Raw genomic sequence first — 27,651 nt, 5'->3', positions numbered from 1 at the left:
GGAAAAAAAAACAGTTGTTCTTTGCTACCTTCCTTTTAAAAAAACCTTGGTCAGACCACAGAGAACAGCAGAATAGCTCCACTGTCATGCTCCAGAGAACATCACTTAACTACTGGAAGAAGTAAGCAGTGAGGTTTCAACTGCAGCTCTGGAAGCAACAGCTATGTTAGAATAAACACCTAAACTGTCTCATTTCTGGAAACACATTTTGTTATTTTGGGAAATTAATTCTTTGCAATAGTTTAAGCTCATTAACATCTATTTTTTATATGCATATTTTCATGTTAAAAAGAAAGATGTGGATAAATTCTAAAATCATTTTTTAATTATAGATTTCTTTCTGGCACAAATGACTAGTAAATGCAGAAGCCTGAATAACTCTCATTTGCTTCGATGTAAATTTTCTTCTCTTTCCTTTAGTTTTTTGATTTCCATTATCTTTGCTATCTTTTACTCTTTGGTCATCCAAACCATCAAAAACTCAAGATAATGCTTTAAATACTATGCTTTGACCTGGTAAACACCTCAGTACCAACATTTCAAACCCCAGCTCATGCAAGCAATTCAATACGCAAAAGAGATCCAATTCAATTGCACACATGTAACAAAAATTAAATAAAAACATCCAATGTGTTTAAAATTATAACATGCAAAATAAACCATATGAAATCAAATTACACTGTGTACAAGACAAACAGAATGCAATTCATATTGTCAGAAGATGAAATTAATATCATCATACAAATGAATTGAGCTGTTCTTTGAAGCAGGTACTTGTAAGGTTTCTAGTGGCTGTGAGAATACAGATGACAAAGCGCAAAGGCCAGAGGCTATCATATAAAGCATGGAAGACAGCAATCTTCAGCTTAACCCATTTTTTTTTAATAATACAGGGTAATGATTGAGAGTGAGAAAGGCTACAGTAATCTGAATAGTTGACCCCTCTTCGAATAAACTTGATAAATAGGAGGCTGCAAGAAAACAGAGGTTACCCACATTTTATGCTCTGGTTGTCTAGGACGTATGTAATAAAAAAAAAGCTGATATTTTGTCTTATACAGATAATTGATCTATTGCACTGTTTGTTTGACATTGTTGCAGCTGTTACCACCAAAAGGTCAACAAGCTCTTTGAAAATACTACCTTTTTAAGGGAAGAACAGATCAAGAGATTTTCTCTGTAGAGGAACTTCTTTCTTTTACAGAGATTTGAGCGATCTCAGTTCTTTTCCCTTAACACCTTATACAATCCAAAAACTCCTTAAGATTATTTGTACCTTCTTGGTACATAAATACTCCTATTCAGCTTTCCTAATTTCTATTAATTATTTCATAATGCCATAAAAATACCTAGCTGTGTATTGTTACCTGTCAAAATAATTATTGATACTGTTTCTCATTCTATTAGAAGCATGAAGCCAGTTTTACAAAGGAGGAGGTCTAATATATGTATAGAAGTGAGACCATGCAAGAATCTACAGGTCCCAACTGATAATCTTATTTACAAAATGTAAAAATAACTTTGCAATTGTACAAAATCACAAGTCAAGTGAATAAAACTTCTTACTTTTCTTCTTACTAGTATGCTTGGTTTTATAATCATATTTTTGGAGCGTGTTTCATAACACTTAGTCAAAGGTATCTGTACTTTCAAGGGCAAGGAAGGCAGTAAACCCATTTACACAACAAAAATTAAGGTATAAATAAAGTACATTGCACTATAATCATGTCACATATTGTATAAATTTTTAGGTAACAAAAATTAATTTCCTTTGCCTTAAAGCTAAGGTCTTATGACAACAACAAAAAGCTAAGAACTGAGATGAGTCAACAGCCTCAAGAACTCTTAAGCTGTGATTTCTGGTATTCAGATTCTGAGAAAGCTTTAACAATTTCTTTAATATCTTTTGAGAAATCTGTGTTTTTACTTTAAATTTCTGCTTTTTTCACAGTCTTCTTCCACTATACCTACTTTGAATTTAATTCTCTGAGCAATAGTATGTTTTTAATGAATATCCTGACTATTTTTCATTTATATTAAAGAAAGAAATATAAGCTCTACTTACATTCCCAAGCAAACTTTAGGCAGATGTTTCAATTAACTTGTGTTCTGCTGAATTTTTGTCTTTCCATAAGAGGGATGAAATTCTGTATTGTTCATTGAATCTACCAAGTAACAAACTCTCATTTCAATCACAGAACTTCCCATTCAGCAATAACAGAATTAACTAAGTTCTAATAGGGGAAAAATGCTTACAAAAAGGAAGTTCATTGAACTTAAAGTTAGATAATAGTGGTGGGCATCTTTATTAGAATGTATTTTTTAAAAATTGTTCTATAAGGTTCTCATAATACTGTAATAAAGTCCACAACACAAATTCCTGTGAATCTGTACTTCTTGAAGGACTTTCCACGGAGGCTAATTTTACCTCCATCATAAAGATTATGACCTCTCTCCTCAGGTCTGGAAGCAAAAAGGCAAGGTCAGAAGAAGCTATAGTATGGACCTTCCTTTGTGCTGAATGCCTACAGTGTCTGAGAACATCAAACTGTATCTTTTTGCCCCTACTGTCTTTTTAGGTCTGATTATATGTTTTATTTATGGCTATTTAGTGGAGAGGCATGTGATTCAAGGAAGTTGAGTCATTAAAAACTCTGACTTGTCAATTATACATATTTCCCACTCCTCTGAGCTTCTTGAGCCCTCCTTCCCATCCTGTATCATCACCTAAAGTAACATTTCAAGAAGTGGAGACACTCTGAGGCTGCAAAGCAGGTAAGGGGACGGAAGCAAACCACAGGCTTTCACTAACTCTCACTGCACTAGCAGTGTGCCACACAAGTGGTGTCCAAGAAGTACTTGACAAATACATGGTCCACAGACCAAGTATTGCCCTTGAACAAGAACAACTTTCATAGTGGGCTCTGTGTTCTCTCAGATGCACCTTATTAGTGATTATTATTGCTCTCAACTCAATTATAATGAAAGTGATGTACCAAAAAATGAGGAGCAGAGCCACAGAGAAGTCTGAAAAGTATGATACAAAGGATAATAATATGTAGCTTGTAAGTTCTTGGGTGGTGTGAAATTTTAGGTTTCTGGAGTACTCATACTCACAGCCAAATGAATATCCAGGTTCTTCCAGTATTGTTTTCCTGCTTTCTTTGATGTCAAAACGCTGGTATAAATGGATGACTCTAGCAGCACATTTAAGTATTCAGCTTCAATCTCATCTGCAGAATTTTGTCTCAAGAACTTGAAAAATATGATCAACAACTTAATCTGCAAGCCATTAGCATTTAATGAAGTCATACACAAAGCACAGTTTCTCAAAGGTGTTTCACACATGTTGACTCCATCATTTACAGAACTCTGGGTTTCAACACTAGAAGTCAAATTTGCAACGTTTTGTGATACACAGTTTAAACTGACTGGGGGATGTCACAAACAATTGTAGCAAGCAACTGTGTCTTAAGAAAGAAGGCTTGAATTTGACCCATTAATTGGAATAATTTGGATGCACATTCTTTATTGGTTTTCACTAAGAAAAAACAACAAACAAGCAAACAAACAAACAAACAAAATACCCAGTACCAAAGACAGGGACAGATGACAAAAGAAAACAACTCACATCTTGAAAATCTGTTTTAATATTTTGGACTGTTGAATTTCTCTAGAAGGACCTTTCATAGACACAATCAGGTGCTAGTTCATCAGTTTGGTAGGCATGCATCGGTCAGCTGAGAACTGTATGTTCATAACCACATGTACATAGGCGACCAGCACAAATCAGAGCCTACTTCTACCCCACCATATCTTCGTAAGCTACTAGTGCCATCTTTAGTCAGCTTACTTCAGCAAATGTGTTAAACTGCACGGTATTTTGCAAGGTCTTGACTCACTTTCAGTTAGCAAAGAGCTATGATGTCTTAGATGCTCACACAGTCATACCATGACCATTATTGCTTTTTTTTTGCTAGAGGGTCTTGCTCTATTTTCATTCCATGTATGTCAAAAGTGGTGACACTTCGGTCACTCCAGCACAAAATCCAGTACATCAGCACAAATCATTCTTCATCAGGAGTTTATGTATGGGTCTCTTTTTTCCAACAGCCATGGGTCATGTCTAACAAAAGTACAGCTTTTAAAGATTAAACTACTGCTACTAGATTTGTTGGAATCTAGTAAGCTTTGTGCCTTTTGCCTTGATGCTTCCCTCTTCCCCCTTCCTCTTCCCCAACCACTCCCGTGGTTAAGCCATTCAAAATATTTCAGGTCCTTTGGAAGAGACTGCACTGAAAAAGCTGCATGATCCATAACTGTCTGAGAGAAGTGTACATGGTTTTATTACTATTACACTGCCAGTTCCACTTATTGCCCTCCTCTGCAAAATCTTCAGGTTTCAGTTTATTTAGATTCCCACACAGTATGTGGGACAACGATCACTTGTTCTCTAACAATTTCACATGATGGAAGAAGAGTTTTTATAGGTGCTGTCTGCATCTTGACCCATCAGAGATCGTATCAAGCTGTCAGAGTTCCCGAGCATCTGTAGAAATTATTAGTTAGCCATGATGATCATTGGTTTATATATTACTTAAATACTTATTTCTAAAGTATTTTAGGACTTCAAATCACATGGTTACTAGAAATACTGAACAATGTTATCTTAAGAACAGTCAGTTTTATGAGAGGAAACTAGCAAAATAACAACAACTCCTTTTGGTAAAGGAAACTTCAGATAAGTAGTAGATTATACCCTGTGGGATACAAATCTAAGAGGAAAACACTTCACAGATTTAGCAGTTCCTAAAATAGATTGCAGGTAATAAAAAAATACATTACAGGTAAAAAGCTAGCAACAGCAGGGGATTGAAAGGAAGAAAAAAGGATAGTAAGATATTAAATCAGTTACCTATGAAGCTTTCAGTAATGACTAATAAAAAAAGATATTTCAAAATTCAAATTTGCTACCCTACTGAATCAGGTATTAAAATACCATCCAACATCACCCACTATTTTCATTCAAGATTTGGATGCCAGATGAGAGAAACTACAACTTAGAAACTACAGATATGAGTGTACTGAAATCACACTGGAGAATGCAAATTGACATCATAAGGACTTCAGCAGATTAGTGACATGAAGAAGAAGAAAAATAATGTTCAGTTCAATAAAGATTGAAATTAAATTCTGCTTTTACTTTGGGATAGCCATATAACAGAAATCTATCACATTGGAGAGGATATAACTCTGACTCTAAAGATAAGCAGAGTCTAGAAAGAGAGGGTGAGGCACCAGTACTGCACGCGGTGATGCAGCACACACACAGAGGAATCCCTTTGTCTTGTGCAGAGCCCTAGAAGATCCTGCTGGCCTGTAATATGTGTTAAACTGAACAGAAAGTGCGCTGATCAGAGATACAGAAAACAACAATTCCAGGCTGAGCGGGAGCATTGACTTACTCGAGGCACCACAGAGGGATCTGGACAGGGTGCATCAACGGGCCAAGGCCAATTGTATGAGGTTCAAAAATGCTGACTAATAGGTGTCACTTGGGTGACAACAACTCCATGCAAAGCCACGGGCTTGGGAAGAGTGGCTGGAAAGCTGCTAAGCAGAAAAGAACCTGGGGACATTGGTTAACCACCAGATGAATAGGAGCCAGCAGTGTGCTCAGGTGTCCAAGAAGGCCAAAGACATCCTGGCTTGTGTCAGAAATAGTGTGGCCAGCAGGAGTAGGAAAGTGACTGTCCTCCTGTAGTCAGCACCAGTGAGGCCACACCTCAAATACTGTGTTCAGTTTTGAGCCCCTCACTACAAGAAAGACATTGAGGTGCTGCAGTGTGTGTAAAGAAGGGCAGCAAAGCTGGTAAGGAGAAGTTATGAGCAGAAGTTGAAGGAACTGGGGTCATTTAGCCCAAAGAAAAGGAGCCTGAGGGGAGACCTTATCACTCTCTACAACTACCTGAAAGGAGGTTGTAAGGAGGTGGGTGTTGGTCTCTTCTTCCAAGTAACAAGTGATGAGGGATGAGGGGAAACAGCCTCAACTTCCACAATAGGAGGTGTAGTTTGACTACTAAGAAATATGCCTTCACTGAAAGGGCTATGGATCATCGGAGTAGACTGCCCAAGGAAGTGTTTGAGTCACCACCCCTTTAGGTATTTAGAAGACATGTAGATGTGGAAATTAGGGACATGGTTTGGTACCTTTTGTATCTTTGACAGATCATTTCCAATGGTTTAGTGGTGGACTTGGCAGCATTAAGTTAACAGTTGGACTCCATGACCTTAAGGATCTTTTCCAACCTAAACAATTCTATGATTCTAAAATGTGATAAAGAGACAAAAACAACACAGGAGAGTTTGTGAAAGAATAGATGTGATGTAATTCTTCCATAAAATGCAGCTGCTGTGAAGGGAAAGAACTGTTCTCCGTAATTGCTGAGCTCGAGACAATGTGCAGGTTTGAATCGTAGCAGGGCAGGTTAAGTTAGGTATGAAGAAAACTTCAATGGAAAGAACAGAAAAGGACTGGAATAGATGGAGGTCACTAAGTTTCTGCTGTTGTGTGAAGGAAACAGGTAGAACAGGAACTTCATTCACCTTTGGGTGAACAAGATGGTTTACATAGTGTCTCTAATTTCCCTTGCACTCTGTTTTTCTGTGATTTCTCTCCGCTTTACAACACCTAGCTTTAGTTAAGCCACTGAGCTGAACGTTGGAACCAATATTTTGGCATCTTGCGTATTGTTGCAAGAAAAGATCATGCAGCGATTCTCAATCAAGTTTAATCCTTGCTACTTTTACACGTCAGGTGAGTCATATTAGGCTTTTATTATCATCATCTAACAAAATACTAGTGATATCACCTACTGTCATACAGCACTTAGACAACCATGACACATGCTAGTGAGAAGAAGCTTAGAGATATCTATGACATATTACTTTAGCAGCAGCTAATTTTGTCTGCTTAAAAATTCAACCTGGAAGAGTTCTCACCTAATTTTTAAGATCTCTAAAAGGGCTTATTAGAAGTGCTCACAATAACAAAGCAGACTTAAAAAGCACACCATGAAACCAGGGCACTGCAACCAACATGATCCAATTTTGCCTTGGTCATTACTTCATTCCTTACCCTTCAGCACAGGCTGGCAAGGAGCTGGCTTGTTAACACTGTAGTATATTTCTAGACCCAAGGTGAAATTTGTCAGATTTCTTTGGTTTCCACTTAAGAAGTGTTAAGCGTGAACTAAGAGAGAGCAAAACATCAAGGAAAGGCCATTATGCTCATACAGTGTCAGAAATAGAATTAAATCCCTTTATGATAGTGAGCATTCACATGTTTTACAGTGAACTGCAACACATGATTACATGATTGCAGAACCATCAAAACATGCTGTTACGCATATGCTCTCATAGGATAATGTACTTTTTTCCACATCACCATTCAAAAATTCTTTATCATATAACTTGCTCGAAAATGTTTACTCACAATTTCTGATTAAACAGCCTCATTTTCCCGTGCAATAAACTGATTTAAGATACACCGTGAATGCAAAACAAGCTGAAGATCTTGCACTTGAAGGAGGCATAGTATACAAACAGATAAAGAGCATTAGTAAAGGTAACTAAATCAATTTGTCCTCTCCTCCAAGAAGTCTTATTAAAATAAATGTGGTTATTCATGTAACAAAAATGCTGTGGACATATTAGGCTGGGAAAATAATCCAAGCCATTGAGCTCATTGGAAGAAAGCAAGAATCTTTCCCCTTCTGCCCACAGCTGTTCATCATATTCAGCCATCTCTGATTATTAATATTAGTATTAAATATATTCCTGTCCAATTGAGTTCACTCATGTTTCCAGTTTTTGAATCAATTCTTTTCCCCTATGTTCAACAAATCTAATGATTTCTATTCTTAGCAAATGTGGAGCTGATGAGCAAACAAATGATAAAAACTCCTATTATTCCTTTGTGCTCATCTCTTGCACTTAAGATTCTTGTCATGCCCTGGGCATTCTAGCTGCCTGATACTGTTCCTGTGTTTCTAATTCCAGCGCTTTCTCTGCTGAACATTTCTCTGTCCAGAACATTTGGTGCACTGCCTAGTACCAAGCCAAATCTGCTTGCAATGTAAGAGTATGTGGAGAAATTATGTGTTTCTGTCACACCCTATTAAACGGTATTCAAAACACAATACCCTAGAAACTAAATTGATTGTAGGTTTTATAACCCTTTTCAGGCTAATGGAAACAATTTAGTACCATGAATGAAAACATAGCTAGTGCAGCTGCGGGAATCTTAAATTGCTCAGCTCAGCAGTTCTGCCCCAGCTTAAGTAGGATAAAGTAGTTAAAGTTCAGTTAGATTCCATTCTTCTGTATCTTTGACAGATCATTTCAGATTAATGTCTTCAAAGTTTTCAGCATTCCTTATAAAGACTTTCTGAGGAATTATTGGTTTGTGCTTTTAAAATGGGGGCAGTGGGAGGGCGCTGTAAGAACTGGGAAGAGAAGGGAAACGGGCAGGAATGGCATGGGTAAGTTTTCAATCATTTTGTGAAATGTCTTGAATCATCTTTCTCTTCAGTTTGGTTTTATTACCAATATGCCGAGTGAAAAAAACTCAAACAAAAAAGTAATAAAAGGACTAACAGCTTTCTTATAACTTTCACTACTTAGCTAAGACCACAAAAGCTAGAGATGCAGAGGCAAGATTGAAAATCAACCCCTAAATTCAAACTAAGGATCTATTGCAGCTTCTTAATGACCTGTCCTTAAGAACAAGTTTTCTCCTATACTTATTTATATTTCATTTTCAAAACTGAATTCCATGATTAAAAACTCCACAGGCAAGAGGGAAAATTGGCTGCTGGAGTACTCAGCACTACTACAAAACAAATCCTGCACATAGCCACTTAAGAGGGAATCATTCACATGGGTATTACCTGCACTGTACTACCAGAAAAACATCTGTGAATATTATTTGACAAATTGATCGCTAAATGAGCCATTAGCTTGCACAGTTTTTGGATCGACTTGGGAAAGCAGGGTGCTATGCAGCACAAAGGCTTACAGATGCAAAACACCGACTGGCAAAAAAAATGTTCCAGAAGAAAAGTAGTAATAAAACAAGCCTAACGTGAGAATGTAGACTTTCTAAAACGTAAGTCGTTTATGAGGGGTAGTAGTAAAACTCTTAATTCTTCCATGCCTCTAGGGAGAAATCTAAGCCTTTTGAGAAGTGACGGAGAGAAAAATGAAGCCAATGGCATGTTTGTCAGTGAGAGAATGCTGTGGAGACAAACCTAGTAATTTTACTATTCCTTCTTGCCAAGAGCTGACAGGTGTGTAGTTTCTTATTGTTCTGAAAGGCAGCCAGAAACCACAGCTTAATATGCATCTATGTCTTCATAGTAGGGGAGAAAACAGCTGTCTCTCTGGCAAATGATACAAGATGATAGAAATATTGAGACATACTCTTCTTTACAGTATGTTCCCATCATTTGCATGGCTTCATCTGATCTTTCAACAGAACACATAGCTGGAAAGAAAACAAAATGCTGCTGCCCAGATCAGATCAGACATGATGTGGCAACTTTTGCTCCTACAAACAGTTATTTCACAGACTCTAATCACCTCAACAAGAGTTTTTCACATGAACACAGTTTGAAAGATCCAAGCCGTATTTTCAGCACAGCAGATCCAAAGGCTTTCTACAAACAAGTCCATTAAACTTGTAAATAAACAAAAATGGGGAAATCATTCTTAAAGAATGACTCCCATAAATACTTCCATTTTTAAAACTGCTGAGATATATCTGTGATTAATAAAGCCTTTGAATGCAAAAGGTTTCCTCACATAAGAACGACGTGTGCTTTCCTGTAATATGTGGCAAAGCAATCTTTTAAACCCTAATTCCCTCAGAAAGGTAAAAAGTACAATACACATTATACACACAAACATGCACAATGTACCAGATGCAATAAGTTGTAAGAAATGTTGAGCTCTGTGTATTAATACACATTAATTTCCTTTCTCTATGTAAGTATACTACAGCGTTAATATCTCATGATAACTGGCTGGCAAACTGTCAATTTGATATGCATAAAATGTCTGCACAGTGTCCAGGCTTGTATAATGTGATAATTTGACAGACATAATTTAAGAAATAAGACTCACAAGTGTTACATTATTAGAGATGAGAAGAGGGACCAGTACACTCATTCAAATCATAGAATCATAGGATCATAGAATAGTTTGGATTGGAAGGGACCTTAAAGTTCATCTAGTTCCAACCCCACTGCCATAGACAGGGACATTCCACTAGATCAGGCTGCCCAAGGCCCCATCCAACCTGTCCTTGAACACCTTCAGGGATGGGGCAGCCACAACTTCCTTGGGCAACCTGTTCTAGTGTCTCATCACTCTCATCATGAAGAAATTCCTCCTTATGTCTAGTCTAAATCTGCCACTCTCCAGTTTATAGTCATTGTCCCTAGTTCTATCACTGGGCCTTTGTGAACAGTCCCTCCCCAGCTTTCTTGTAGGCCCCTGTCATGTACTGGAAGGTTGCTTTAAGATCTCCTCTGAGCCTTCTGTTCTCCAGGCTGAACAACCCCAACTCTCTCAACTTGTCCTCATCTGGGAGGTGCTCCAGTCCTCTGATCATATTTGTAGCCCTTCTCTGGACCCCTTCCAACAGTTCCATATCCTTTTATTGAGAATTCCTGAACTGGACGCAATATTCCAGGGAAGGTCTCACAAGACAGGAATAGAGGGGCAGAATCACCTCCCTCGACCTGCTGGCCATGCTTCTTTTGATGCAGTCCAGGATATGGTTGGCCTTCTGGGCTGTGATCACACATTGCCTGCTCACGTCAAACTTCTCATCGACCAGCACCCCCAATCCCTGATGCTCTCAATCACATCACCCCCCATCGTGTACTGAAAATGGGGATTGCCCCGATCCAGGTATAGGACCTTGCACTTGGCCTTGTTGAACCTCATGAGGGTTTTTTTGAATATGACCATCCAACCAATTTCTTATCCACTGTACCATCCACCCATCAAATCCATATCTGTCCAATTTAGAGAGAAGGATGTTGTGGGGGACCGTGTCAAAGGCTTTTCAGACGTCCAGATAGATCACATCCATTGGTTTAACCATGTCCACTGCTGCGGTTACCCCATCATAGAAAGTCACTAAGTTGGTTATACAGGATTTGCTCCTGGTGAAGCGGTGCTGCCTGCCATTAATCATATCCATGTCCTCCGTGTGCTTTAGCATGTCTTGTAGGAGGATTTGTTGCACAATTTTCCCAGGCACAGAGTCAAGGCTGACAGGTTGGTAGTTCCCAGGGTCATCCTTTCTACCCTTTTTAAAAATGGGCACAATGCTACCCTTCTTCCAATCAATAAGGACTTCTCCTGGTTGCCATAATAACACTATGAAATTCTGAAACACTAGCAAAAATCATAGAATCACTAGGTTGGAAAAGACCTCTTAGATCATTGAGTCCAACCATTCCTATCTGCCATTAAACCATGTTCCTGAACACCTCCTCTACCCGTCTTTTGAATGTCTCCAGACATGGTGACTCATTCACTTCCCTGGGCAGCATCTGCCAGTGCCCGATGACCCTTTCCGTGAAAAATTTTTTCCTTATGTCCAGTCTGAACCTCCCCTGATGCAGCTTAAGGAAATTCCCCACGGCCCTATCACCTGTCACTTGGGAGAAGAGGCCAGCACTCACCTCTCTACAACCTTTTTTCAGATAGATGTAGAAAGCAATAAGGTCTCTACAGCCTCCTCTTCTCAAGGCTAAACAGCCCCAGTTCCTTCAGCCACTCCTCGTAAGACTTTGTTGCTCTTTCCTGGACATGCTCCAGAGCCTCACCAAACTTCTTGGAGTGAGGGCCCCAGAACTGAACACAGTATTCGAGGTGTGGTCTCACCAGTGCCAAGTACAGAGGGAGAATAATCTCCCTGGACCTGCTGGCCATGCTGTTTCTGATACAAGCCAAGATGCCATTGGCCTTCTTGGCCACCTGGGCACACTGTTGGCTCATGTTCAGTTGCTGTCAACCAACACCCCCAGGTCCTTCTCTTCCATGCATCTTTCTAGCTGGACTTCTCCTAGTCTGTAGCACTGCATAGGGTTGTTGTGCCCCAAGTGCAGGACCCAGCATTTGGCTTTGTTAAACCACATACCATTGGCCTCAGCCCAGTGGTCCAGCCTGCTCAGATCGGAGCCTTCTTACTCTGCAGCAGATCAACACTTCCTCCCAGCTTAGTGTCATCTGCAAACTTGCTAAGGGTGCACTCGATGCCTTCATCCAGGTCATTGATAAAGATATTGAACGGGACTGGACCCAGCACTGAGCCCTTGGGGACACCACTTCTGACTGGGCTGCAGCTGGAGTAAACTCCACTTACCACAACTCTTTGGGCCTGGTCATCCAACCAGTTTTCCACCCAGGAGAGAGTGTTCCTGGCCAGGCCAGAGGTAGCCAGTTTACTAAGCAGAATGCTGTGAGAAACTGTGTCAAAGGCTTTACTGAAGTCCAAGAAGACTACATCCACAGCCTTCCCCTCATCCACTGAGCGAGTCACCTTGTCATAGGTGATGATTACATTAGTTTGGCAGGACCTACCTTTCATGGATCCATGTTGACTGGGCCTGATCACTCAGTTCTCTCACATGTGCTGTATGATAGCATTCAAGATCACCTGTTCCACGATTTTCCCCATCACTGAGGTCAAACTGACAGGCCTTTTGTTTCCTGGATCCTCCCTCCAACATTTCTTGTAGAATGGGTATAATATCAGCCAGCCTCCAGTCCAGTGGAACTTCCCCAGTCAGCCAGTACTGCTGGAAGATGATAGAAAGGGGCTTGGCAAGCATGTTCTCTAGCTTCCTCAATGCCCTTAGGTGGATCCCATCCGGCCCTATAGATTTGTGAGTATCTAATTGGCCAAGCAAGTCTCCAACCACTTTCTCTTGGATCATGGAACCTTTGTTCTGCTCCTCTAGCTCAGCTCTCTGTATACACAGAGAACAACTTTCCTTACTATTAAAGACTGAAGAAAAGACGGCATTAAGTACCTCAGCCTTGTCCTCATCCTTTGTCACAGTAGTTTTCTTTGCATCCAATAAAGACTGAATATTCTCCCTGGTCCTCCTTTTACTGTTGATCTATTCGTAGAAAGATTTTTTAGAAAAATTTTTTATTATCTTTCAAAAAATATTAATGTTCAGAAAAATACTAGGCTTGACCAGCAAGCTTCAAAAAACTCAGCGAGATTTGTCATTTTAACAGACATGGTCTGTAGGCTTATGTTGTATACAGTTAATTACACTTACTACATGAGCCTGTCACAAATATGAAATGAAATAAGACACAATGGACAAAAAAATGAGTCAAGTCAGACATAAGCACAAAACAATTCTTAGACTAGGAAAGAGAGGTGTAATATTCTCCATTTCATTCTCAGCAGCTTCTCATGAGTAAGGAAGCTAGTGATTTTGTGATAAGAAACTGTACTTTTACACTAAATTTTAGTACAAGCAAGAAACGCAAACCTGGTAATTTATTCTCTTGGATAAGGAAGAACATTACTGAATTAAGACTTAAAGGAAGTCTCATCTTGAAATCTTTTCTATTCAGTCCTCCCCAGTAATGATTCACCACATTTTTTATATTCCTGGGTAAACACCAGCCTGCAAGGGCTTGCCCAGGTATCAGATACCAGCATGTAAGATCATCTCTTTTTCACACGGCTCCTAGAAACTAGGTAAGCCGTAGTGAGAACAAACAGATGAAGGATAGACTCAGTATTATCTTCTCTTCCTGAGGTTTCTTCTCATAAAGATCCTCTCTGATCAATTTTAAATTCTTTGGACTTGGAAGTAAGATCAGACCATTATATTAAATAACAGATTGTAAGAAAATTTGTTTCCAAATTTATCTATAAAAGAAGTTGAAAAGGATTCATATGAAATGCCTCAACAAATTGTGTAAAACTTGAACTTTCCAGTTATTTTTCCAAGTCAAATTAGCTCATGAAAGAAAACAGAAAATGGAAGAAACTCCTTCTTCCACAGCTTTCAGTCTTGAGCTGCTCAGCACCTGTCAGCACAACAGTGCCAACAGAACTGGCACAAATGTGTGCCTGACATGGTTAAAGTCAGCTGTGCCCTGGTGTAGTTATGCAATGTGAATGATACATGACCTAAAGCTGTAACATGATGTTTGATATCTTTCTGCAGTTGCTCTTTCTAGTGTGGAAAACAAGAACAAGAAAAGAAAGAAATTTTCTACCCATGAGTCACCGAAGATCCATTTCTTACTTTTCCACTGCAGAATTGGCAAATAATACATTGAAAATCATGAGGAATGTACAGTTTCAGTACCAATCTCTAATTCAAAACCAGCTCTAAGGATTAAGACAATTTTTTAAAACAGTTTTGAGCACAGTTAAGCCACTTTGATACTAGTGTTTGGCCACAAAGGAGCAGAAGTGGCTGATATTAACATTTGAAAACCTGGCTTGCAAATGGAAAAGAATGGCTCGATAAGAACGCATAATCCTGGAACCGAGTGACCTCCATCACAACAGAAGTAGGGCATTTTTTTGTCACACAGGTGCAAGCACAAAAGGAAATTGCATTTTTTGTGTTACAAATCTTAATTACTAATCATGCGGTATGGGTGAGATATTTAGAATCATAGAATATCCTGAGTTGGAAGGGACACAGAAATATCACGAGTCCAACTCATGACCCCACACAGGGAGTTAAACAATATATCTAAGAGCATTGTCCAACTGCTTCTTGAACACTAACAGGCTTGGGGACATGATCACTTACATGAAAATTTTGTTCCAGTGCTTGACTATGCCCTTAGTGAAGAACTTTTTCTTAATATGCAGCCTGAGCTTCCCATGATGACTCTGGCCATTCCCTCTTGACCTGTCATGGAACACCAAGGAGAAGAGATCCGCACCTTCCTTTCCATCCTCTTCATCAGGAAGTTGCAGACAGTAAAAAAGGGTCACCCATCAGTCTCCTTTTCTTTAAGCTGAACAAACCTAGTCTCTCCAGCTGCTCCCGGTAAGTCATGCCCTTTACTCCTTTCACCATCTCCGTTGTCTTCCTTTGGACACATTCTTGTATTTTTATATACTTCTTATATTGTGGATATGAGAACTGCACCCAGTACTCAAGGTGACACCTCATCAATGTTATAGTGTGTTGGTTATAGTGTGGCAATCAATTCTCTTGAGCAGTTAATTCTCCTGTGCTTAATGCAACTCAGGATATGGCTGGCCTTTTTGGCTCCAGGACACACTGCTGACTCATATTGAGACAAGCATCAACCAAAACCCCCAGACTCTTTTCTGCAAGCCTGCAGCCTTTTATGCCCCAGCCTGTATGTGCACCCAGGATCACACTATCCCAGCAGAGAATCCAGCATTTGCCCTTCTAAATTTCACACAGTTGGTGATTGTCTAGCACCCTGATCTATCAAGATCTCTCTGTAAGGCCTACCTGCCCTCAAGGGAAACACTGGTTCCTCTAGGTTAGTATTGGCAGCAAACTTAGTGTGCATTCAACTCTTGTGTCCAGGCCATTAATAAAGGCATTGAAGAGCATTGGCCATAAAATTGAGCTCACCACTAGTGACTGGCCACCACCTAGATGTTGCCTCAAATACTAGATCTCTTTGAGCCCTGTCCTTCAGCCATCTGTTCACCCATCATTTTGTGTGCATGTCCAGATATTTTGTACAGAAGGATACAGTGAGAGACAGTTTCAAAGGCTAAAATAAAAAAAAATTACCTTTCCTTTGTCCACTAGACAGGTAACCTTACCATCAAACAATATTAACCTTCTAAGGCATGACTTTTCCTCCAGGAACCTATGTTGGCTTTGACTGATGACTGCATTGTCTTTCAAGTGCTTTTCAGTAAGTCCCAGAATAATCATAGTATGATAGTATCATAGAATCATAGAATCACCAGGTTGGAAAGGACCCACGGGATCATCAAGTCCAACCATTCCCAACACTCCCTAAACCATTTCATCCTAAGCATTTCATCCACCTGTTTCTTAAAAACCTCCAGGGAAGGTGACTCGACCACCTCCCTGGGCAGTCTGTTCCAGTGCCCGATTACTCTTTCCGTGAAAAATTTTTTTCTGATATCCAGCCTGAACCTCCCCTGGCAGAACTTCAGGCCATTCCCCCTTGTCCTGTCCTCTGTCACTTGGGAGAAGAGGCCAGCTCCCTCCTCTGCGCAACCTCCTTTCAGGTAGTTGCAGAGAGTGATAAGGTCTCCCCTTATCATAGCATAGTTAGGGTTGGAAGGGACCTTAAAGATCACCTAGTTCCAACCCCCGTACCATGGGCAGGGACATCCCACTACAGCAGGCTGCCAAAGGCCCATCCAACCTGGCCTGGAACACCTCCAGGGATGGAGCAGCCACAACCTCCCTGGGCAACCTGTGCCAGTGTCTCACCACTCGCATGGTGAAGAAATTCTTCCTCATATCCAGTCTAAATCTGCCCCTCTCCAGTTTATACCCATTCCCCCTGGTCATATCCCCACAAGCCTTTACGAATAGCCTCTCTTCATCTTTCCTGTAGGCCTCTGTCACGTGCTGGAAGGTCACTATAAGATCTCCTCTGAGCCTTCTCTTCTCCAGGCTGAACAACCCCAACCCTCTCAGCCTGTCCTCGTAGGGAAGAGACTCCAGCCCTCTGACCATATTTGTAGCCCTCCTCTGGACCTGTTCCAACAGCTCCATGTCCTTCTTACATTGAGGATTCCAGAACTGGAAATGGTATTCCAGATGAGGTCTCACAAGAGAGGAATACAGGTGCAGAATCACCTCCCTCAACCTGCTGGCCACACTTATTTTGATGCAGCCCATAATACCGTTGGCCTTCTGGGCTGCAAGCGCACATTGCCGGCTCACGTTGAGTTTCTTATCAACCAGCACCCCCAACTACTTCTCCTCAGGGCTGCTCTCAAGCACGTCATCCTTCACCATGTACTGAAAACCGGGATTGCCCCGATCCAGGTATAGGACCTTGCACCTGGCCTTGTTGAACCTCATGAGATTCTCACAGGTCCACTTCTCCAGCCTGTCCAGGTCCCTCTGGATGACATCCCGTCCTTCCGGTGTGGCAACTACACCACCCCCCTGAGGGACACCACTTGTCACAGATGTCCATCTGGACTTTGAGCCATTGGACACTACACAGAATACCACCATCCAACCATTTTCTTATCCGCCTTACCATCCACCCATCAAAATCATCTCTCTCCAATTTAGAGAGAAGGATGTTGTGGGCAAGTGTGCCAAAGGCTTTACAGAAGTCTAGATAGATCACATCCATCGGCTTACCCGTGTCCTCTGCTGCGATTACCCCATCATAGAAAGCCGCCAAGACGATTAGTCAAGATTTGCCCCTGGTGAAGCCGTGCTGGCTGCCATTAATCACCTCCCTGCCTTCCACGTGCTTTAGCATAGCTTCTAGGAGGATCTGTTCCATGATATTCCCATGCACAGAGGTGAAGCTGGGAGGTCAGTAGTTCTCAGAGTTGTTTTTTCTATCCTTTATAAAAATGGCCACTTTACCCTTCTTCCAGTCACCATGGACTTCTGCTGATTGCAATGACTTTTCAAATATCATGGAGAGTGGCTTGGCAACAACATCTGCCAATTCCCTCAGGACTCTGGGATCCATCTCATCACGTCCCATGGACTTATATATATTCAGGTTCCTCAGGTGTTTGTGAATCTGATCCTCCTCTACTGTGGGAGGAGGTCTACCCCCCTGGTCACCATCTTGCTGTCCCATGAATCTGGAGGGGTGATGAGAGCAGTTATTGGTGAAGGCTGAGGCAAAAAAGTTATCAAGTACCTTAGCCGTCTCCTTATCTGCTGATACGTGATCCCGATTTCCAGTCATCAGTGTGGGTATGTTCTCTTTGATCTTCCTCTTTTGATTGAGGTACCTGTAAATGTCCTTCTTGTTGGTCTTTACTTCCCTTGCCAAGTTCAGCTCCAGCTGTGGCTTGGCCTTCCTGACTTCACCCCTACACAACCGGGCAGCGTCTCTATACATGTCCCAGGTTACCTGTCCCTGCTTGCCCTGCCTGTGCAGTTCCTTCTTCTTTTTTACTTTAATCAGCAGGTCTCGACTCAGCCATGCCGGTCTTTTCCCTTTCCTGCCTGATTTTCTACATACGGGACCAAGCGCCTTTGTGCCCAATAATCATCTTCGTAAGTTTGCCAGGCACTGAAGTGAAACTGACAGGCCTATAATGATTGAGGTCTTTTTTCTAGCCTTTCTTAAAAATTGGAATAACATTTGCTGGCTTACAGTTGACTGGGACCTCTCCAGATTCTCAAGACTACTGATAGCTGAGAGAAATCTTGCCATAACATCAGCCTACACTTTCAGTACCCTGATATGAATCCCATCAGGCCCCACAGACTTATATGTGTTCAGTTACAGAAGCAAATACTGTACAAATCCAAAACAACTGGGAGTCTATTACTCCCCCAGCTGTGGTTCAAAAAGTCAGGGTTCCAGGGCCCATCATCAGTTTTAAAGACAGAGGCAAAAGTGGCATGAAATGTCTCTGCTTTATCTTAATTCCTATTTGTGAGATCACAGTCAACCTCATCAAATAATGTAGCAATGTTTTCTTTAGCCTTCTTTTTGCTGTTAACAATGTTTTAAAAACCTTTTTTGTTATCCACCATTTTGTTATCCACCACTGGTCTGCTTCAACTCCAGCTGAGCTTTGGCTGTACAAATGGTTTCCCTACAGTGGTGAACAGCATCTCTGTAGTCTTCCCGTGACCTGATCCTGCTTTCGAAGTCTGTATATTTTCTGCAAAATATCTAGAAGACCAGCCAATCCAGTCCTCTGCTTCATGTGCTTGACTTCTGAAGCATTGGAATTGCCCTCTCTTGTGCTTTTTTAAAAGGTTGCTCTTAAAAAATGCTCAGCATTTATGGACACACATACCCTTGAAAGCAGATTCACAGGAGACCTTACTAATTTACTTCCTTTAGCAGCCTAAAGCCTCCTCTTCTAAAATCCAGGGTAGAATCTGTGCTGACAGTTTTTATCATTGCCAAAGACAATTGAACAATGTTTCTTAACAATTCCATGATCATTGAGGCCAAGACAGTCACCAATCATCACTTCACTCATGAGACCATCTCTAGAAACAACAGACCTAGGAGGGCACCTTTACTAGTCAGCTTCCTTAGCATCACTCTCAAAAAGTAATTTCAAAGTGCTTCAGGATCTTGACAGGCTTGAGGAATGGGTTCATGGAAATCTCATGAAGTTCAACAAAGACAAGTTCAACATCCTGTGTCTGCATCAGGTCAATCATCAATATCAGTACAGACAGCAGGATGAAGGGATTGAAAGCAGAGAAGGATGTGGGGATACTAGTGGAAGAAAAATGCAATGTGAACCAGCAAGGTGCACTTGCAGCTCAGAAAGTCAACCATGTTCTGGGCTGCATCAAAAGAAACGTGGCCGGCAAGTCAAGTCAGGTGATTCTCCCCCTCTACTCTGTTCTCCTGAGACCCCACCTGGAGTACTGCATCCAGCTCTGGAGTCCCCAGTACAAGACAGATGCAGATCTGTTAATGAGGGTTCAGAGGAGAGCCACAAAAAAGGTCAGAGGGTTGTAACACCTTTGCTATCAAGAAAGGCTGAGAAAGTTGAGGTCATTCAGCACATGGAAGAGAAGGCTCCAGGGAGATCTTCTTGCAGCCTTTCAGTAATTAAAGAGGGCTTATAAGAAGAGGCCTAGAAGAGACTCTAACCATCCATCACAGCATTCCAGTCATGGGACTCTTCTCACAATGTCTCACACAGTCAGCATTGTTGTAGCTCTGGAACTGATCCGAAGCTTCCAGTTCCTCTTGTTTATTCCTCAAACTGCAAGCATTAGTGTACAATTATTTGAAATGTGCTCCACTGTATTTGGTACATCATGGAGCAGGTGAAAGCCTTCCCTAGTACACCATCACTCAAATCTTGTCATGCTGTCCTAGACCTTATGACTAGTAACCCTATCCTGCCTCACACCTCTGCAGAATCAACTTCCTAGAAAGAGCAGCTCACTTCAGTGTATTGCTTCAAGCAACAAAGTACAGCACATGCCATAGCATTGATGCTTCATGCTGTGGACCCAGCTGAGACCTTGTTTTTTGGGGAAAAAAAGCTGGCCTGAGAAGGCAGGCCTGTCCCTTTGCTGACTGCCACCTTCCACAGAGCTATAATATTGGGGCTAGGTTCTTTTCTGTTGGGGTTCCCCCTTGTCCCCATAGCACAAACACCATCTTGAGTGCTCCAGGACTGAGAAGTTCTAAGAATGTCTCCTTCTTATTTCCCTGTATGCTCCTCTGCAAGCTCCGAGTGGCACAGGAGGGGAGCTTCTAATGGCAGAGCTGGGACTATGCAGCAGAAAGGGAGGTGAGTACACAATGTGAAGCAGGGCTTTGCCCTTCCTGTACGTGCATTATGCAAGTACCTAAGCAGACCTGAACGGGAAGAAATGCAGGTGTGTGGAACGTTAGTTTTCCAGCGCTTTTTCCCCTCCTGCATGGACAGTGGCCCCTTGACAGGTCTCCTCTGGGCCTCTGGGCCATTTTTGGGTTGCTTCAGCTTGGCAAGAATAATCAATAGGGATGTGTTCTCTGAATCCACAATTAAATTATTCACATTGAATGAAAGAGTAAAGTACAGAGATAACAGATAAGACTTCAGTCCTATGTATCAAACTCACGGATCTGCACCATCTTCCCAGCAATGTATGCATGATAAATCAGAAGCATCCAACACACTTCACATAATAATATCCATGCCATATCCTCTAACAGTCTTCTCTTCGTACCTTCATTCTCCACGCCTTTCTTGTCTTTTTTTAAAATAAATTCTAGATTTCTTAAATAAAATAAAAATAATTATGTTTCTGTAAAAGCAACTGGAAAACTCTTTAAAAGGGCCTATGCAAAATGGGAGTCTCCCATGGGCGCCTTTGTTTTTATAAAGTACTTTGCACTCAGAAAGTCAGATGATGTAATGACTATTCCATGTTCTTCGTGTGTTATGTGAAGAAACATAAGTCATTTCCTCCACTATTTATAAAATGATACAATGATTTGTGAATACATATGCACACAATGAAGTAAATTCAGAATTCATTATGCCGCAATGACTACCATCTGGTACATTTTCATTTGCACCTTTCCTGATCTGCTGCTGAACACATCACCATTCCAAAGGGGGTGCTTTGTTTAAAGTGCTGATTTGCAGTGTTTCCAGTTTTATGCTGGGCAGGGAAAATATAAATACACTCCATTCCCTCATCCTTCTGTAGCTTCCTCAGACTTGCATTTGTGACAGTTCTTAATGTTTCTGAAAATGGAGCATAACTGTTAGCCGACAAATCAATGTCTGAAATGAAGTCAGATGGTTCCTCAGGACAAAACAGCGGGAACTTTCTCAGAGTAAGCAGATGCTTCACTAAAATGGATATTAGAGGTAATTTTTACCCTCCAATCTTAAGCAAAAGAATTATGAAACAGTGGATAGTTTTGGATGTCAGCGGTGGCTGTTCAGTGATTTCAGTCAGATAATACTTGACTTTATTTCTGAGCATAAAAGTTCACCTTACACTTAAGAATCAGAAAAAAAAACAGCTGGCAGCAAAAGTATAATGTGCTAGAAAACACAAACTGCAGCGACTGTCACAGTGACTGGCTTCCAGAGCAATGGAATCTGACATACACAAAGGGAGTAAGTAGGGCTGAGGACTAAGCACTGGCTCATATATATATCTTCAAAAGTGAATCTCCATAACAAGACCTTCTGGACGGATTATACAGATCAGTCAGGCCAAAACTGTTTAGGGGACTTCACCAAAGCACCATAGAAAAAAGATATGCAACACTGATAACACAGGCTTCACAGTTCACTGGCTAGCTGAAAAAGCCATCATCCCTTCAGGGAATGATCTGCTGCTTTCTTGTCGCCCTAATGGTTTTCAAGCAGGCCACAGTACAAGAAGTTAAAAATTTGAATTAAGGCTGCCAAGGTAAGCAGAATCGCTCAGAGTATGCTACTGGCTGTGGGTATTTTTTTACCCATATGTCAGCCTAGTTGGCGACTAGTGCTGTACCTTTTCCTTCCAGTGTTGCAGAGTAGAAGTCACAGCCAAGACAATGACATCATTATTTCTGGTCATCTTGCTTTCTGTAGTACTTGCTTTCTACAGTGCAAAGACAAGGAATGACAACTGCACAAACACCTAAAACTGTATTTCACCTCTATATATTTGCTGACCTGAAACCATGGTGTCCCAAAAAAACAGTTCACAGAGATGAGCTAGCTTTCCATTCCCCTTTACCTTTTTCAGGAAAAAAATACAGCCAGATTACAGTGTGATCTTGCACTGAGGGAGCTACAGTGGCAGCAGACATTCCTGTCTTGAGGCTGTGGCAGATGAGCATGGACACACTTCCAAGACCATGATAGAAAGTCTCAGCCAAACACATTTCAATGCCTGGTAACTGAATAAAAAATCAGTAACTGAAGATGTTAGGAGTTTAGAGAGGTGGCATTAGATGTGTTATCAAGGCACATTTTCTGAAAACCAGGAAGAAAATCTCACTGGGTAAGAAAGAGAATAACAGCTACTACAGCCAGATAACCAAGAACAAATTGCTGAATTAGTATTGTTTTCTTCTTCTTCTCCCTCCTCATCCTAAAGGAGGAAGAGCTATGCAGCAACTGTACATGAAAGAAAACATTGTCAGAGCTGAAGACTGTTCTTTCCATTTAGTATAATGGGGAATTTATAACATTTTCTGTTGGGACACTGCTGTACTGCTAGTAGGAGTATCACAGTTATAAAAAAACAGTACTGTTTATATATTTAGCTATGCATTCATGCTTTTTCTAAGCCTGTAATCCCAGCTTTAAGTAAGCTTGTTAGGAGAAACCAGTTAAATCTCTGCTAGGATAAATCGCTAGTTGCCCGTTACACATTTTCATGACTTTTGCAGAGGCGGTTTTCCTACATACATTACTCAGAAGATGGTAGCAAAGTTGATTAATGCAACAAGAGCCCCAGACGAGAAAAAGTATTCCAAAACTGCAGCTGCATTGGTTATAAATCCATGAATCGCTGAAGTCTCTCTCCCCTAAATTTCTCGCCAGTCTTGTAACCAACAACAGCATTAGCTCCATTCTAACCCTAAAAATCACCTTGAACTGCATTTGTTTGAGGTTATTCATATATTTGCTGTCATGGTTTGGTTTAAAATATGAATTTTAACAGATTTTTTAAAATAAATAAAGTTGCTCTTTCACTAACTTGGAAACCGAGGTATACAGCTCTGTTTCTGGGGCGTGTGAAAGTCGGACAGATCAACAGGGCACTAACCATTGTCTTAGCATACTTTACTTTGATCTGGATCCCACTGACTCACTCTCTGTATGCCCTTTACAGGCAGAAATATGTTCACAGTGTTACAGGACTAGAGAACTTTCTGGAGGTCATCTAGTGTGTCTGCCTAAGCAAGGAGCAATAATGCATTTTGTGTTCAAGCAGGACTGTGCAATGCAGAAACACCACAGGCTATATAAGATACAAACACTGAATGCTTGTGTCTACAAACTAACAAGCCTCTAGGGTATGGGCAGTAAGTAGAGAACTGAGGGTATTAGTCTATAGCCTTGCTTAATTGTTTAATGAATGTGTAATACAACAGTAGATGAGAAAATAAGAGTCAATATCAGTTGGACTGTGAAACAGATAAGAACAGGAAAACACAAGCACTCTCTAACCAGGGAGGAGTAGCTTCTGTTTTCCACCTGTCCTTTCAGTGCAAAGTGCTATGACTGCAAAGCTATGTCTGGCTAAATGGTCAGAGATACATATAAAAATAGCTTAGCAAGAAGAGGAGCTAAGATACACAAAAGCTTTCATTCAATGAACAAGGCATAATTCCATTATGCATAAATTAAGTCTATGTGATCTTGAAAAGCACATAAACATGTACACATGTATCCACCCACAGACCTATGTCAGTTTGTCCTGGAAGTTTATCTTGTGATGCTGCTCACAGGAGAAAATGAAACAACTTCCCCATCCAGAATGTGCTCCTAGCTGTTCTGCAGACATTCCTAAGTTCCTGTTCAGCAAAAACTTCCTGCAATTAGTAATACCAGGCCTGACACATTTTGAAACCTCTCCCTAAACTGTCATTTTGTGAGATATAGGTATGTTGAAGGGAACCTAAAACAAAGCAAAAAGATATTGACCAAGTTACAGCTCTGCAGATACAAATACAGACCACCTTAAGTCACGATTTCCACTTCACATTCCTTTGTTCTCCAACCAAGTACAAGAGTGTTCAGTCCCCAAATGTAGGAAATTGGACAGGGCAGGGAAGAGACCAGCATGGCTGAGTCGAGACCTGCCGGTCAAACTGAAAAATAGGAGGCAACTGCACAGGCAGTGCAAGCAGGGACAGGGAACCTGGGAAGAGGATAGGGACGTTGCCCAGTTGTGTAGGGGTGAGGTCAGGAAGGCCAAGGCACAGCTGGAGCTGAACTTGGCAAGGGATGCAAAAAATAACAGGAAGGGCTTCTACAGATATGTCAGCCAGAAAAGGAAGGTTAAAGAAAGCATACCGCCTCAGTGAACAAAAATGGTGATATGTTATCAACAGTGGAGGAGAAGGCTGAGGCACAGAACAACTTTTTTGCCTCAGTGTTCACTGACAACCACTTTCCTCAACCCTCCTGGGTCAATGGACAACAAGATAAGGACTGAGGGAGTAAAGCTCCTCCTACTGTAGGGGAAGACCAGGTTCGTGACCACCTGAGGAACCTGAACATATATAAGTCTTTGGCATCTAATAAGACACACCTCAGAGTCCTGGATTGGCCTATGCAGTTGCCAAGTCACTTTCACTGATATTTGAAAAGCCATGGCAGTAAGGGGAACTCCCTGGTGAATAGGGCAATATTGTGCCCATTTTGAAAAGGATGACCCTGGAAACTACCGACCTGTCAGACTCACCTCTCTGCCTGGGAAGATCATGCAACAGATCCTTCCAGAAGCACATGGAAGACAGTGATTTGAGACAGCCACCATGGTTTCAACAAGCGCAAGCCCTGCCTCACCAGTCTAGTGGGTCTCTATTATGGAGTGACCACATCAGTAGACACAGGAAAAACAATGGATGTAATCTATCTGGATTCCTGTAAAGCCTTTGTTATGGTCCTTCACAACATCCTTCTCTCTAAATTGGAAAGATTTGGATTTGATGGGTAGAAACTGGTTGGATGGTTGCATCCAGGGAGTAGTGGTCAACAGCTTGATGTCCAGATGGAGATCTGTGACAAGTGGTGTCCCTCAGGGGCCTACAGTGGGACCGGTGCTTTTTAATATCTTCATCAGTTGTATAGACAGCGAGATTGAGTGCACCCCCAGCAAGTCTGCAGATGACACCAAGCTGAGTGGTGCAGTTGTCACATCAGAAGGACAGGATGTCATTCAGGGGGACCTGGACAAGCTGGAGAAGTAGGCCTGTAAGAACCTCATGAGATGCAACAAGGCCAAGTGCAAGGTCTTACACCTGGGTCAGGGCAATCTGTGGTTTCAGTACAGGCTGGAGGACAACATGATTGAGAGCTGCCCTACAGAGGGCTTGGGGGTGCTGACTGATGAGAAGCTCGATGTAAGCCAGCAATTTGCACTTGCAGCTGTGAAGGCGAATCACATCCTGGACTGCATCAAAAGAGATGTGACCAGCACAGTCCAAGGAAATGATTCTGCCCCTCTATTCCTCTCTTGTGAGACCTCATCTGGAATATTGTGTCCAGAGGAGGATTTCAGTGATCAGAGGACTGGAGCACCTCTGCTACAAGGACAGGCTGAGAGAGTTGGGGTTGTTCAGCCTGGAGAAGAGAGGGCTCTGAGGAGACCTTAGAGAAGCCTTCAAGTACCCAAAGGGCACATATAAGAAAGCTGGGAGGGAATTCTTACAAGGGCATGTAGTGAGAGGACAAGGGGGAATGGTTTTAAATTGGAAGAGGGCGTATTTAAATGAGACGTTGGGAAGAAATTCTTCACAATGAAGATGATGAGACACTGGCATAGGTTTCCCAGGGAAGTTGGGGATGCCCTCTCCATGGAGGTGTTCAAGGCCAGGTTAGATGGAGCATCCTGGTCTGGTGAGAGGTGTCCCTGCCCATGGCAGAGGGTTTGGAACTGGATGATCTTTAAGGTCCCTTCCAACCCAAGCCATTCTATTACTCTGTGATTCCATGAAAATACTTACAGTGGTATTTACGTAATCCACCTTTATCCACTTCAAATTGCAATTACCCAGATTTTAAATTGAAAGAACAAATGGAAAGAGAGAGAAAACACTAAGCAAATAGTAAATCAACTTTCACCATAATGAATAAAAGATAGCTTCCCACTCCAGCATAATTACGATAATTTAAATGTCCATATATCGTATTAAAACACATAAAGTTATAAAGTAATGGTACAACTAAATACTTTATTTTTAAAAATAAATAATTTATTAACATTTCAGCTGAGGTATCCCCATATGATCTTTTGTAGTGCTGCCCTTCGGACAGTGCTATAGCTCAAGATAATTTTGACACTGAAATCAACACACAGTGTAATAACTCACATAGAAGCACTTTCTGCTGAGAGCACATTGTGCATACCATCTTGGACCTGCAATCAGTGAGTTTTGAGGTGAATTTCAAGTGTTATTTTATCTGTAAAGTTTGGAATGCTTATCAGCACCTGAGAACAAATATGTTTCTTTATCCCATTTTGCATACCTTTCACATAAGGTGTGTATTCGGGAACTTTATAATTCTATAAAAGAGCACTTAGGAAAACTTCATTTGCTTTTTTTTGTTTTCATAAAACTCTGTTAATTAATTTCTCTACAAAGATACTTCAGCCAACTTGTGAGTATGGAAAAACAATAGAAAGCTGCCTAGAGAAGGACCTGGGGGTGTTGGTTGACAGCCGACTGAACATGAGCCAGCAATGTGCCCAGGTGGCCAAGAAGACCAATGGCATCTTGGCTTGTATCAGAAATGGAGTCACCAGCAGGTCCAGGGAGGTGATTCTCCCTCTGTACTCTGCACTGGTGAGACCACACCTTGAGTACTGTGTTCAGTTCTGGGCCCCTCACCACAAGAAGGACGTTGAGGCTCTGGAGAGTGTTCAGAGAAGAGCAACGAAGCTAGTGAGGGGGCTGGAGAACAAGTCTTATGAGGAGCAGCTGAGAGAGCTGGGATTGTTTAGCCTGGAGAAGAGGAGGCTGAGGGGAGACCTTCTTGCTCTCTACAACTACCTGAAAGGAGGTTGTGGAGAGGAGGGAGCTGGCCTCTTCTCCCAAGTGACAGAGGACAGGACAAGGGGGAATGGCCTGAAGTTCTGCCAGGGGAGGTTCAGGCTTGACATCAGGAAAAAATTTTTCACGGAAAGGGTCATTGGGCACTGGAACAGGCTGCCCAAGGAGGTGGTCGAGTCACCTTCCGTGGAGGTGTTT

The sequence above is a fragment of the Cuculus canorus genome, chromosome Z (assembly GCF_017976375.1).
Source record: "Cuculus canorus isolate bCucCan1 chromosome Z, bCucCan1.pri, whole genome shotgun sequence".
In the NCBI taxonomy this organism is placed as follows: domain Eukaryota; kingdom Metazoa; phylum Chordata; class Aves; order Cuculiformes; family Cuculidae; genus Cuculus; species Cuculus canorus.
The sequence above is the reverse complement of the archived record's forward strand: the minus strand, read 5'-3'. Positions refer to the sequence as shown.